Source organism: Lepus europaeus, chromosome 20, assembly GCF_033115175.1.
Source record: "Lepus europaeus isolate LE1 chromosome 20, mLepTim1.pri, whole genome shotgun sequence".
Taxonomy (NCBI): domain Eukaryota; kingdom Metazoa; phylum Chordata; class Mammalia; order Lagomorpha; family Leporidae; genus Lepus; species Lepus europaeus.
The window spans coordinates 35,627,631-35,638,677 of NC_084846.1; the positions used below are offsets into that span (position 1 = coordinate 35,627,631).

Here is an 11,047-nt window from a genome sequence, read left to right on the forward strand (position 1 = left end):
ACCTAATAATGATATGACCTGACTTTCTGCAGAGTATTTTTGGACCCACTAAATTTATGTCTGGATTTGATTTGATTTTTGAAATCATATGCATGAAACCATATTAAAACATTTGAGGTCTACTTTTAGAAAATCACACAGCATGCTGATTTTATGTAATAATCATTAATACTGCTCTTACTAGATTCCCCTATTTCCTACCCTCTTTTTTAATCCCAGGCACATTTTCCTTCCACATAGATATCCTAAACTAAAAATTTTAGGGGCCAGTGTAGCGAGTAAAGCTGCATCTCCTATGTGTGCCAGTCTGTGTCCAGACTGCTCCACTTCTGATCCAGTTATCTACTAATGATCTAGGAAAAGCAGGGAAAGACAGCAAGTGTTTGGGCCACTGGCACCTACATAGGAGACCTGGAAGAAGCTCCTAGCTCCGGCCTGACCCAGTCCCCCAGTCCCAGCCATCGCGGCCACAACCAGCAAATAGAAGATCTGTCTGTCTCCTCCCTCCCTCTGTAACTCTTTCAAATAAATAATCTTTTAAAACAAATTTATTTTGGGTCGGCACCCCATATGGGTGCTGGTTCAAGTCCCAGTTGCTCCTCTTCCCATCTGGCTCCCTGCTAACAAGCCTGGGAAAGCAGTGGAACATGGCCCAAGTGGGAGACCCAGAAGAAGCTTCTGGCTGGCCTAGCCCTAGTTATTGTGGCCATTTGTGAAGTGAACCAGTAGATGGAAGACTGATCTCTCTCTCTCTCCTCTCTCTCTAGCTCTGCTTTTCAAATAATAATAATAATAATCTTTAAAAGATTTATTTACTAATTTGAAAGGCAGAGTTACAGAAGCAGAGAGAGAGAGAATGTCTTCCATCTACTGGTTCACTCTCCAGATGGCAGCAATAGCCAGAGCTGGGCCGATCCAGAGCCAGGAGTCTCTTCCAGTTCTCCCAGGTGGGTGCAGGGGCCGCAGGATTTGGGCCATCCTCTACTGCTTTCCCAGGCCATAGCAAAGAGCTGGAAAGGAAGTGGAGCAGCCAGCACTGCAGGAGGCGGCTTTACTCATTATGCCACGGCCGCTGGCCCCAAATAAATAAATCTTAAAAAAAAAATCATTTTAAAGGGGCAGGCATGGTGGGGCAGGTTAACCCACCACCTGTGGCGCCAGCACCCTATGTGAACATCAGGTTTAAGTCATGGTCACTACATTTCTGATCCAGCACCCTGCTAATGCACCTGAGGAAAGCAGCAGAAGATGGCCCAAGTCCTTGAGCCCTTCCACTCACGTTGGAGACCCAGATAGAGTTCCAGGCTCCTGGCTTTGGCCTGGCCAAGCCCAGGTTGTTGCAAAGCAGCCATCTGGAGAGTGTATCAGTGGATGAAAGATCTCTGCCTCTCCCTGTACTTCTGCCTTTCGAATAAAAACTACCTTAAAATAGGCACAAAAAAAGTCATTCATTCAGATATCACACTAAGTAAATTAACCTAATGAATCAAACAGATTATACCCAATGCAATTAAAAATAAAATTAAGTCTCACCTCTTGGGTCTACACACTTCAAAATATATTAACTAAAAACATGAAAGGTGAAGTTTAGGATGACCAACCAAAAACCTTCAAAAATGCCCGTAACAGAAACATTTTCTATAGCAAGGTTCCTTCTCTCCTAAAAACAAAACTTGAAATAGACATACTACTCTAAAACATTTCACAAAATCTGTATATTGCTTAATTATCAAGAAATTTGACACATTCTACATTTTTTAAATAATTATACTGCTTTATGTTATCACTCTATGCCTAAATTAGCTTCAAGAAGCCACATATCTTATTTGTAGAAGCTAGTCTTCTCTGATTCTCAGATATCAAGGAATGGTTACTTAAATATGATTTAACAAATGTTTATTGATTATTTATGTGTCAGTCATTGTACCTTAAGTACTCAGATTGCAAGCTGCCAACTGTGGCTCCAAGACATCAAGTGCATTTACTCTTACAACAGCTAAAATCATAAAATCAATTATTCTAGACAACTCAAAAGCCATTAGAGACAAATGAACAAAGGAAGCAAAGTATATTTTTGTTAAAATCTTTCTTGATTTCCAGCTTCTAAACTTTTATTTTTAAAATTTACTTGAAAGGCAAAGATTCCCTCCCCAAATATCCACTGCAGCCAGACCTCAATCTAGGTCTCCTTTATGTGTGTGGCAGGGACCCAAGTAACTGAGCCCTCTCCTGCTGCCTCCAGGGTGCACATAAGCAGGAAGCTGGAATTGGAAATAGAGCCAGGACTCAAACCCAAGGGCCCTGATATGGGATACAGGAACCACAAATGGCATCTTAACCACCACACCAAACATCTTTCCCTCATTTCCAAACCTTTGATAGACACATGAGAGAAATCTTATGCCTTACCAAAACAGAAACCATTGGAGGGTGGGGAACAGGCGCTGTGGCACAGCAGGCAAATCTGCCACCTGCGGTGCCAGCATCCCATATGGGCTGCCTGTTTTGAGTTCCAGCTGTTACACTTCTGATCTAGCTCTCTGCTATGGCCTGGAAAACAGCAAAAGATGGCCTAAATCTTTGGGCACCTGCACCCGCATGGGAGACCTGGAAGAAGCTTCTGGCTCCTTGCTTTGGATTGGCTCAGCTGCGGCAGTTGCCATTTATGTATTTATTTGAGAAGCAGAGTTACAGAGAGAGGGAGAGATAGAGAGAAAGGTCTTCCATTGGCTGGTTCATTCCCAAATAGCTGCAACAGCTGGAGCTGGGCAGATCTGAAGCCAGGAGCTTCTTCCGGATCTTCCACGTGGGTGCAGAGGCCCAAGCACTTCAGCCATCTTCCATTGCTTTCCCAGGCCATAAGTAGAGAGCTGTATAGGAAGAAGAGCAGCCAGGACTCAAACCGGCACCTCCATGGGATGCCAGCACCAGCCCCTACTTTCTCTCTTCCAAGATTTATTTGAAAGGCAGATTGATACAGAGAAATCTTCCCACTGATTCAGTCCCCAATGGCCTCAACAGCCAGGTCTGAGTCAGGCAGAAGCCAGGAACCAAGAGCTCCATCCTGGTCTCCCAAAAGTATTGCAGGGAACCAAGTACTTGGGTCATCTGCTACCTTGCCATCACATTAGGGAGCTGCATGAGAAGTGCAGCAGCCAGGACTTGAGCCAGTACTCAGATCCAGTATGCTGGCATCACAACGTCAGCCCCTCCAATTTCTTTAGCTTCTTAAAACATTAGAGTCAGGGACTAAAAACTGTACCTTCAGTTGGTTTTACCAGAATAAAGTTTCCCTCCAGATCACAAAAGAAAAAGCTTAAGTCTTAAATTCCCAAAAACTAAATAAAATATAATTCTTAGTTTAATTTGTTGATATTCCACTGTTCTTAACAGAAATATCCTAACATCTCTCACACAACTGCATTTCTCAACTTCTGCTAGGTCAATGGACTCCTGAAATATCTATTCCTTCTAACTATAGATACTCTTTATTAAGACTAAATACATGTCTTCCCCAAGATAACTTGTTGAAAAAAAAAATCCATGAGAAAAATATATTGCAGATTCAAAAATACTGAAATTGGGGCTGGCGCTGTGGCATAGCGGGTAACATCACACCTGCAGTGCCAGCATCCCATATGGGAACCAGTTCGAGTCCCGGCTGCTCCACTTCGGATCCAGCTATAGCCTGGGAAAGCAGCATTTGATAGCCCACGGACCGTCCACGTGGAGAGACCCAGAAGAAGCTCCTGGCCCCTGGCTTCAGATCTGGCACTGCACCAGCCATTGCAGCCATCTGGGGAGTGAACCAGGAGATGGAAGACCTCTCTCTCTGCCTCTCATAAAAATAAATCTTAAAAAAAAAAAAAAAAAGCAGAAATTTAAAAAAGCAAAAATACTTAAATTATGTGGGTTTTTTTTTGACAGGCAGAGTGGATAGTGAGAGAGAGAGACAGAGAGAAAGGTCTTCCTTTTTGCCGCTGGTTCACCCTCCAATGGCCACTGTGGCCGGCACACCATGCTGATCCGAAGGCAGGAGCCAGGTGCTTCTCCTGGTCTCCCATGCGGGTGCAGGGCCCAAGCACTTGGGCCATCCTCCACTGCCTTCCCGGGCCATAGCAGAGAGCTGGCCTGGAAGAGGGGCAACCAGGATAGAATCCGGCACTCTAACCGGGACTAGAACCCCATGTGCCGGCGCCGCAAGGCGGAGGATTAACCTGTTAAGCTACGGCGCCGGCCTTAAATTATGTTCTACTACTACACTACACACTTGAAAAACAGATTGTGCAAGACAATATTTGTTTCAATACATTTAAGGAGGATCCTTTCTGTGGTTTGTAAGGATGTTCACAACTGGGTGTTCACATGACTGTGTGAGATGTGCCTCCCTTTAAACCTTGTTATGACGCCAGCACGTGACCCATTTGATATGAATGAATGAATGAATGAATACACTTAAGAAGCACACAGATTCATTAGATCAATCAAGGGCCAGAAACTGGGAATTCAATGTTACATGTCACACTTCCTTATACCAGATACTTCAAGATCAATAGGAAAGTCCTGAATTTAAAACTGATCATCAGAACAGACTCCACAGTGAAAAACACAAACTAGCATTAAGTATTAAATGGGAGTCACACAAAAATGTGATGAAATTCAATACTAAAAAAAATGCAATGTACTGACATAAAAACTACGAATATTCCTACTCCTTTTCCTAAATCCTGGACTCAATTCAATGTTTTTGATGCAGGTGCTTGATGGCAGAGAATTCGTGAAGAAAAGTTACAATCCTACATAGGCTGAGATCCTTCCCTACTGACCTACTGATTTTCTGCTAATTAGCAGAGGACAAAGAACTACTTATCTTTAAAATCTAAGGTTCTCCTATAGAAATTTTAATTAAAAAATTAAGAGAACAACAAAAATTTTGCTTCAAATGATTTTCTCTGGGATAGCCAAGTCTCCAAGTACAACTGAGTGAATTCTACCATATAAAACTTTCAAGGCAAACAGTTATTAAATGATCATCAGGAATCAGTCAACAATCTGTAGTAACATATAATTTTACTTAAAAATCTGAAACGCCTGCTATGGAAAATTATCTCAACAGACTTTTGTAGCCCTTTAAAATGGCTACAAAATAATCTTTGTAGAACACTAATCAATTTCATTATAAAATCTGAAATGTAGAAAAATACAACTTTCAAATTAGGGCCAGTGTTGCAACGTAGCAGTATCCCATACGCCTGCAGCAGCAGCACCCCACATGGGTGCCAGTTTCAACCCAGCTTTATGCTAATGTGCCTGGGAAAGCAGCAGTGGATGGAACAAGTGCCTGGGCCCCTATTACCCATGTGGGAGACCCAGAAGCTGCTCCTGGCTTCTGCCTAGCCCAGCCCTGGCCATTGTGGCCATCTAGGAAGTAACCAGAAGATGGAAGATCCCTCTCTTTTGTAATTCTTTCGAAATAAATAAACCTTAAAAAAAAAAAAAAAAAGTAGTTGGGTCCCAGCCACCCTGGAGAGGCTTAGACTGATGTTCCAGGTTCCAATCTTCAGTGTGGCCCAGCCCTGGCTGTTGAGTCAATTAGGAAAGAAGACTAGTGGCTGGGGGATGACTTCTCTGTTTGTCTCTGCCTTTCAAATAAAAAAAAAAAAAAAAAAATCTGAAATAAAGCAATTACATAGCAGGGATGAACCAGTGATAGAAAGGTCTCCTGCTAGGAGGCTCAGTAGGCTATTTGTCATTATCTGCAGGAAGCACTTCCAAGTTACTTAAGGGGTCTTGCATCCACCAGCACAATACAGATTAAATACCAACGCAGAAGATTAAAAACTTGTTGAAGGCCAGCGCCGTGGCTTAACAGGCTAATCCTCCGCCTTGCGGCGCAGGCATACCGGGTTCTAGTCCCGGTTGGGGCGCCGGATTCTATCCCGGTTGCCCCTCTTCCAGGCCAGCTCTCTGCTATGGCCCGGGAGTGCAGTGGAGGATGGCCCAAGTGCTTGGGCCCTGCACCCACATGGGAGACCAGGAGAAGCACCTGGCTCCTGCCTTTGGATCAGCGAGATGCACTGGCCGCAGCGGCCATTGGAGGGTGAACCAACGGCAAAAAGGAAGACCTTTCTCTCTGTCTCTCTCTCTCACTATCCACTCTGCCTGTCAAAAATAAAAAATAAAATAAAATTAAAAAAAACTTGTTGAAAAGAATCCAAGGCATTCTGTATTTCAAGCACTGCAAAAAAGAAGTAAATAAGAAGTACTAAAAAATAAGAGTATGAACTCAAATTACTACTTGGGTTGAAAGCCCAGTTCTGCAACCCTTTTAGCTGCTGACTTTTGTTGTTGCTGTTGAACTTATCTGAGAAGCAGAGACAGAGCGAGTTCCTGTCTGTGGGCTCACTCCTCAAGTGCCAGCATCAGCCCAGGAAATGCAACCCAGGTCTCCTCCATGTGTTGCAGGGGCCCAGTTGTCTGAAACATCACCACTGCCTCCCAGGGGCAGCATGAGCAGGAAGCCACAGTCAGGGAAGCTGGGTATCAAACCCAGGTATCAAGATGTGAGGCATGGGCATCTTTAACCACTAGGCTAACCACTCACCCCATGTGACCTTTTATAAGTTACTCTGTGCATCTCAGTGTTCTCATCTGTAAAATGAGGGTAAAAAGAAAATTCTCATTGAACTGTTCCAGGATTAAATGAGCTTCATACTTGAAACAGGGCCGGACACATGGCACTACTACATCAATATCTGCAATTGCTTTTTTAAATCCACTCACTGATGAGGCTTCTGCAGAACTCTACTCCCAAGCCTCCACAGGTCTAGAGATTCTAATTACAAGGTTTTAACACTCCAAAAATAGCTCTTTTATCCTTGCTAAAGACATTTTACATCAGAAAAATTCATTCAGTTTTCAGAGAATATTTTTATGTTACAAATCATAAAACAAACCAACTCAACAAAGACTAACCTTGAGAATGCTGACATCATTGCAAAAAAAAACTAAATGAGAGCCAGAATAGTACCAGAAGTAAAACAAACCTTTTTTCATTTCAATGACATAGGTTTCTCTTCTCTTTTGGGAGGACAAAATATTGGTGCCAGAAACAGTTTGCTTTCAAGTTATCAAAACAACCCTGACAGTTGAGAATGTTTGGAAAAGACTGTTTGCTTTTTAGATTGTCAACTGCTACACACACAGAATTTTCTGGAACTGTGACAAGTGCCAATGAAACAACACCTTGCCTTTTGAAGAATTTATCAAGTTTGATTGATCAATTTCAGCATAACATCCCCACTCTAATCAAATTCAGAGCTTAGGTCTGTTCCCATGTTACCTCTCAACAATACTGAAAAGACAACATAGCACCATCAGGTTAATTATGCTCAGTACCCTATGTAAATTTAGGTTACAAATAGAAGCTTCTGTAGTAATTATGATTAATAAGTTATCTGACTTTTAATTAAAAAGATAAAGGAAAGGCCACCTGTGACATAATAATTATAGGGGTATAGTATGTATTTTATTTTGGGTATCACTTTTCTTTTTTACTCTCAGCTCTGCAGTGACTTACTATGAAACCTGGGAATGGTAGTCCAATGCAAAATTGATCCAAACTTCTTAACTGGTGCTTAAATTTTTTCACCAAGTCAATGATTTCTTCAATCACCATACTAGAAAAAATAGTTCCTAGATATTCAAACATTCCATATGAGGCCATGCAGTGCATAATCACTTACTGATTATGATTACTGAATTTTCCATTTCTTTCAAAAATAATGAAGGTGAATGAAGGTAAACACCTTAGTCCCTGGTACCACCAAGCTACAAGTCACCACTTGTCAGAGGTCTGGGAGTGCGTTAGGAAAAGGTAAAAATTCATTAAATGATGGTATTTTCTAAAACTCTCCTACAATAACCCATTCTTTCACAAAGAATCTAGGTTTGGCACACTACTGTCAAGAGGAGTATTCTTCATATACCTAAAAAAGTATTTTAAATCAACCCATCGCTCCTAATGCTCCAAGTTACATTATTTGATTTATTCAAACTCTAGAAAACTGAGATAACCGTGAAGAATTTTGAAATTTCCTTCATGTATTTTACAACAGCATGACCAATGTTTTGTTTAGGATCATTTGTCTTACCAATGTGGGCAAGGGAAAAAAAAAGCGAATTAAATATGTAACTTTTGGAAAAGCCGAGGTATCTTTTGCTTTCTAGACTGCATCCAAGCCTCTAAGAATTAAATACGTTCAGTGTTCATAATTAAGATATTATGAAAAAGCTCATTTCCACTAAAAGAAAATCCACGGAGGAGTGGGTGCTTAGTGCTATAACTATTCCTCCCATCTCCTCACAGGCCCTTATAATAACTACAAAGTTACCAGGTTTTATGGTAATTCTTCCTATGGGAGCAAACAAGGGGAAAGTGTGGCGAAAATGCAGCACACGGCAGAAACGTCTGGACTAGAGGGCATGCTCAGCAGACAAGCAGACACAGGGTTACAGACAGATAACAACCGCTTGAGGATTTCAGGCCCGCATCTGCACCAGACCAACGGAAGATCAAAGCAAAGCAGCAAGCTTAAACACTAGTCTTCAGCCAGATGGAAAGAACAGCAAAACCCCACTGACCTGACTCTTCAGTGTCCGCCAGGAACAAAGTCCCTTACCCCAGTCCAACTAAGCCAAGTCCGACACAGCTGCAAAAGCTTTGAAGGCCATACCACTGAACTTCAGGCCAGCACACGATGCAGAGGGCAGCGGGGAGAGACCATGCCCTGAGGGGCCCCCTCTGTAACGCATCGTAACGGGAGCCAGAGCACACTGCTGATGGGGTTCTGCGTGCCCCGGGGCCGAGGGAGCCAGTACAGATTCATGGACAAACAACACGTGACCAGTCCAGCCCCTACACTTTCCCCAGCCTAATTGATACAGAAGACGGTTCCCCGAAACACACCCATTTATTACAGCTAATTTCACATTCTGAACTCTTTTGCTGTTTTCACTCCAGGGGGCCGTCGAAGAAACCCATGGAGTGGACATTCCGCCCCCTGTGAGGTAGCTTTGAGGAGAGATCTGAGATTGCTAAGCGAGGGGGAAAAACGGAAACGTTATTTCAAAACAACTGCCCCAAGCCGAGCAGGAGCGCCTCCCGCTCGGCCACAGCGGGGACTCCGCGACCCCACACCTCGCTCGGTAGCTTCAGATGGACTTGAGGGACAAACACGTAAGGAACCGGCTGCCCTGCCCTGCCCGCGCGGCCCACCCCGCCAGGGCTTCGTTCGGGGAGACGCCGTCCTCTCGGCACCCAGGCCGGGGCGCCGCCCGAGACCCGCGCCCGGGCCGGAAACGCCCCGGCCGACCCCTCGCCGCGCCCCGGGAGTGCAGAGGGCGGCGCCGGCCGCCCGCGCCCCTCCCCCGCCCGCCCGCGGCGGAAGCGCCTCGGGTTTGAAAGATGCCGCGGCCCGCCGCGCCACAAAGAGCCGAGCGCCCCCTCCCGCCGCAGCCCGGCTCCTCTGGCCCCGACCCGCGCGCCGCCGGCTCACCGGAGTCGCTCAGCCCCGAGGGGTGCAAGACGGCCCCCAACGACACCGGGAGCGGCGGGGGCGTGGCCCTCCCGCCGCGGCCAGCACCGGGGTCTCGCCGCCGCCGCCGCCGCCGCAGCCGCCTCTTCCTTCCGGTTGCGCCTCGACTCTCCCCGCCCCGCTCGGTCAGCCTCTGCGGGCGCCGCCACCACACACTGCTCCAGGGCCCGACCACCGCCAGACTCCTCCCCCGGGAGCCGCACCGCCTCGTCAGCCCCGGGCCGCGAGACGCCCGGCTCGCCGCCCGCGCCGCGCCCCGCCCCCGCCGCGCTCTCGCGCCCTCTGCCGCGGCCCGGAAACGCGCGGGCCGCGGACCGTTGGCCGCCCGCGGGCGCGCCCGCCCCTCGCTCCGCTCCCCTCCCCCCCGCTCGCGCGCGCCCGCCGCCGCCGGCCACTTGGCAGGCTCCCGGGTTCCCGAGACCATCCCCCGCCCCCCGCCCGCACTCCGGCTTACCCCGCCCTCTTCCTCTGCCGGATCCCACCGGAAAGCCCAAACAATTGGGGCCGCGCAGGCGCGGGAGGGGAAACGGAAAGAGCAGGCCGGGCGGGGGCGGCGCGCGCTGACGGCGAGCGTAATTGCAGGGGGTTCCCGGGAAGGTCAGGGAGAGCCCGCGGAGGGCGCATGCGCGGCGGGCCGCGCGCGGGCTGTGGCGCGAGACCCCGCGATCGGTCCGTGAGGGGAAGGGCGAGGCCGGCGGAGTCTAGACAGCCAGCCAGCCAGTTCTGTTCCCCGGGCCCTGTGGCGTGGCCCCGCGAGTACAGCGATACCTGCGGGCTGCGCCGGGGTGGAGGGGGATCCACTCGAACCAAGCGGTACCCGCGCGAGGGAGGGAGAAGTCGGGGGGCGCTGGGGCCCGCATCTCAGCCCGCTGCGGCCCGAAGTGCGCTCGTTTTCGCCCGAGGCGGAGGACAAACTCCAGGGCAGCACCGGAAGGGGCCCGCGGCTGGCGCGGGAGGGTGCGGGGGCGACGCTCGCGGCCCGCGGCCGGTTTCTGCTGCATTGCGGCGACTCCCACCCCCGCCCCAGCGGGTTCCCAAGGCGCACCTTCAGCTGTGCTGCGGGAGGCCGAGCGTTTGTGGCGAGCAAATGGCCGTGGCCCTGGCGAGGCGCAGCCTGTGAGCACCCGGGAGGCTGTCGATTTGCTCGGAGTTATTCATGGATCAGAAAGTTGTCGGAAATGCCCACACAGACTCCACCTACCTTCCTGACTTCCACTCTTGGCACGAGCCCCGTCGGGAGACTGTAGATGACTAATTATAAACGAAAAGCTCACACAGTAGTGAGGGGAGCCTCTCCCGTGGGCTCGGCTAGATCAACAGCAGACCGAGATGTGTGCTTTCTGGAGCTACTGATGAAAGATCTGTTTTACAGTGGATTTTAGGACTAAATTCATTCAACAAGTCTTGTCTGAGCAACAAATCTTTATTGAGTTCCCAGCTGGCGCTGAGCT

The 11,047-nt window shown here is 47.8% G+C and overlaps 1 protein-coding gene and 1 non-coding gene across 6 annotated transcripts in view; one reads left to right on the forward strand and one right to left on the reverse strand.

The window, feature by feature from the left end:
• Window positions 1-10,772, reverse strand: part of KBTBD2 (kelch repeat and BTB domain containing 2) — a 29,840-nt gene extending 19,068 nt beyond the window's left edge. Inside the window, exon 1 of one of the 5 annotated variants that reach the window (XM_062178156.1) lies at window positions 10,642-10,772. The gene's annotated coding sequence lies outside the window, so the exon portion shown is untranslated. Of the gene's footprint in view, window positions 1-8,643; window positions 9,099-9,557; window positions 9,667-10,050; window positions 10,137-10,364; window positions 10,417-10,641 lie in introns of those variants that run through there. The other 4 variants (XM_062178160.1, XM_062178159.1, XM_062178157.1 and 1 more) reach the window with 4 other exon arrangements.
• On the forward strand, window positions 4,322-4,430 carry LOC133750130 (small nucleolar RNA U13). Its single transcript, XR_009864651.1, has one exon. It is a non-coding gene; the product is annotated as a small nucleolar RNA U13 (small nucleolar RNA).
• Window positions 10,773-11,047: the final 275 nt, after the last annotated feature.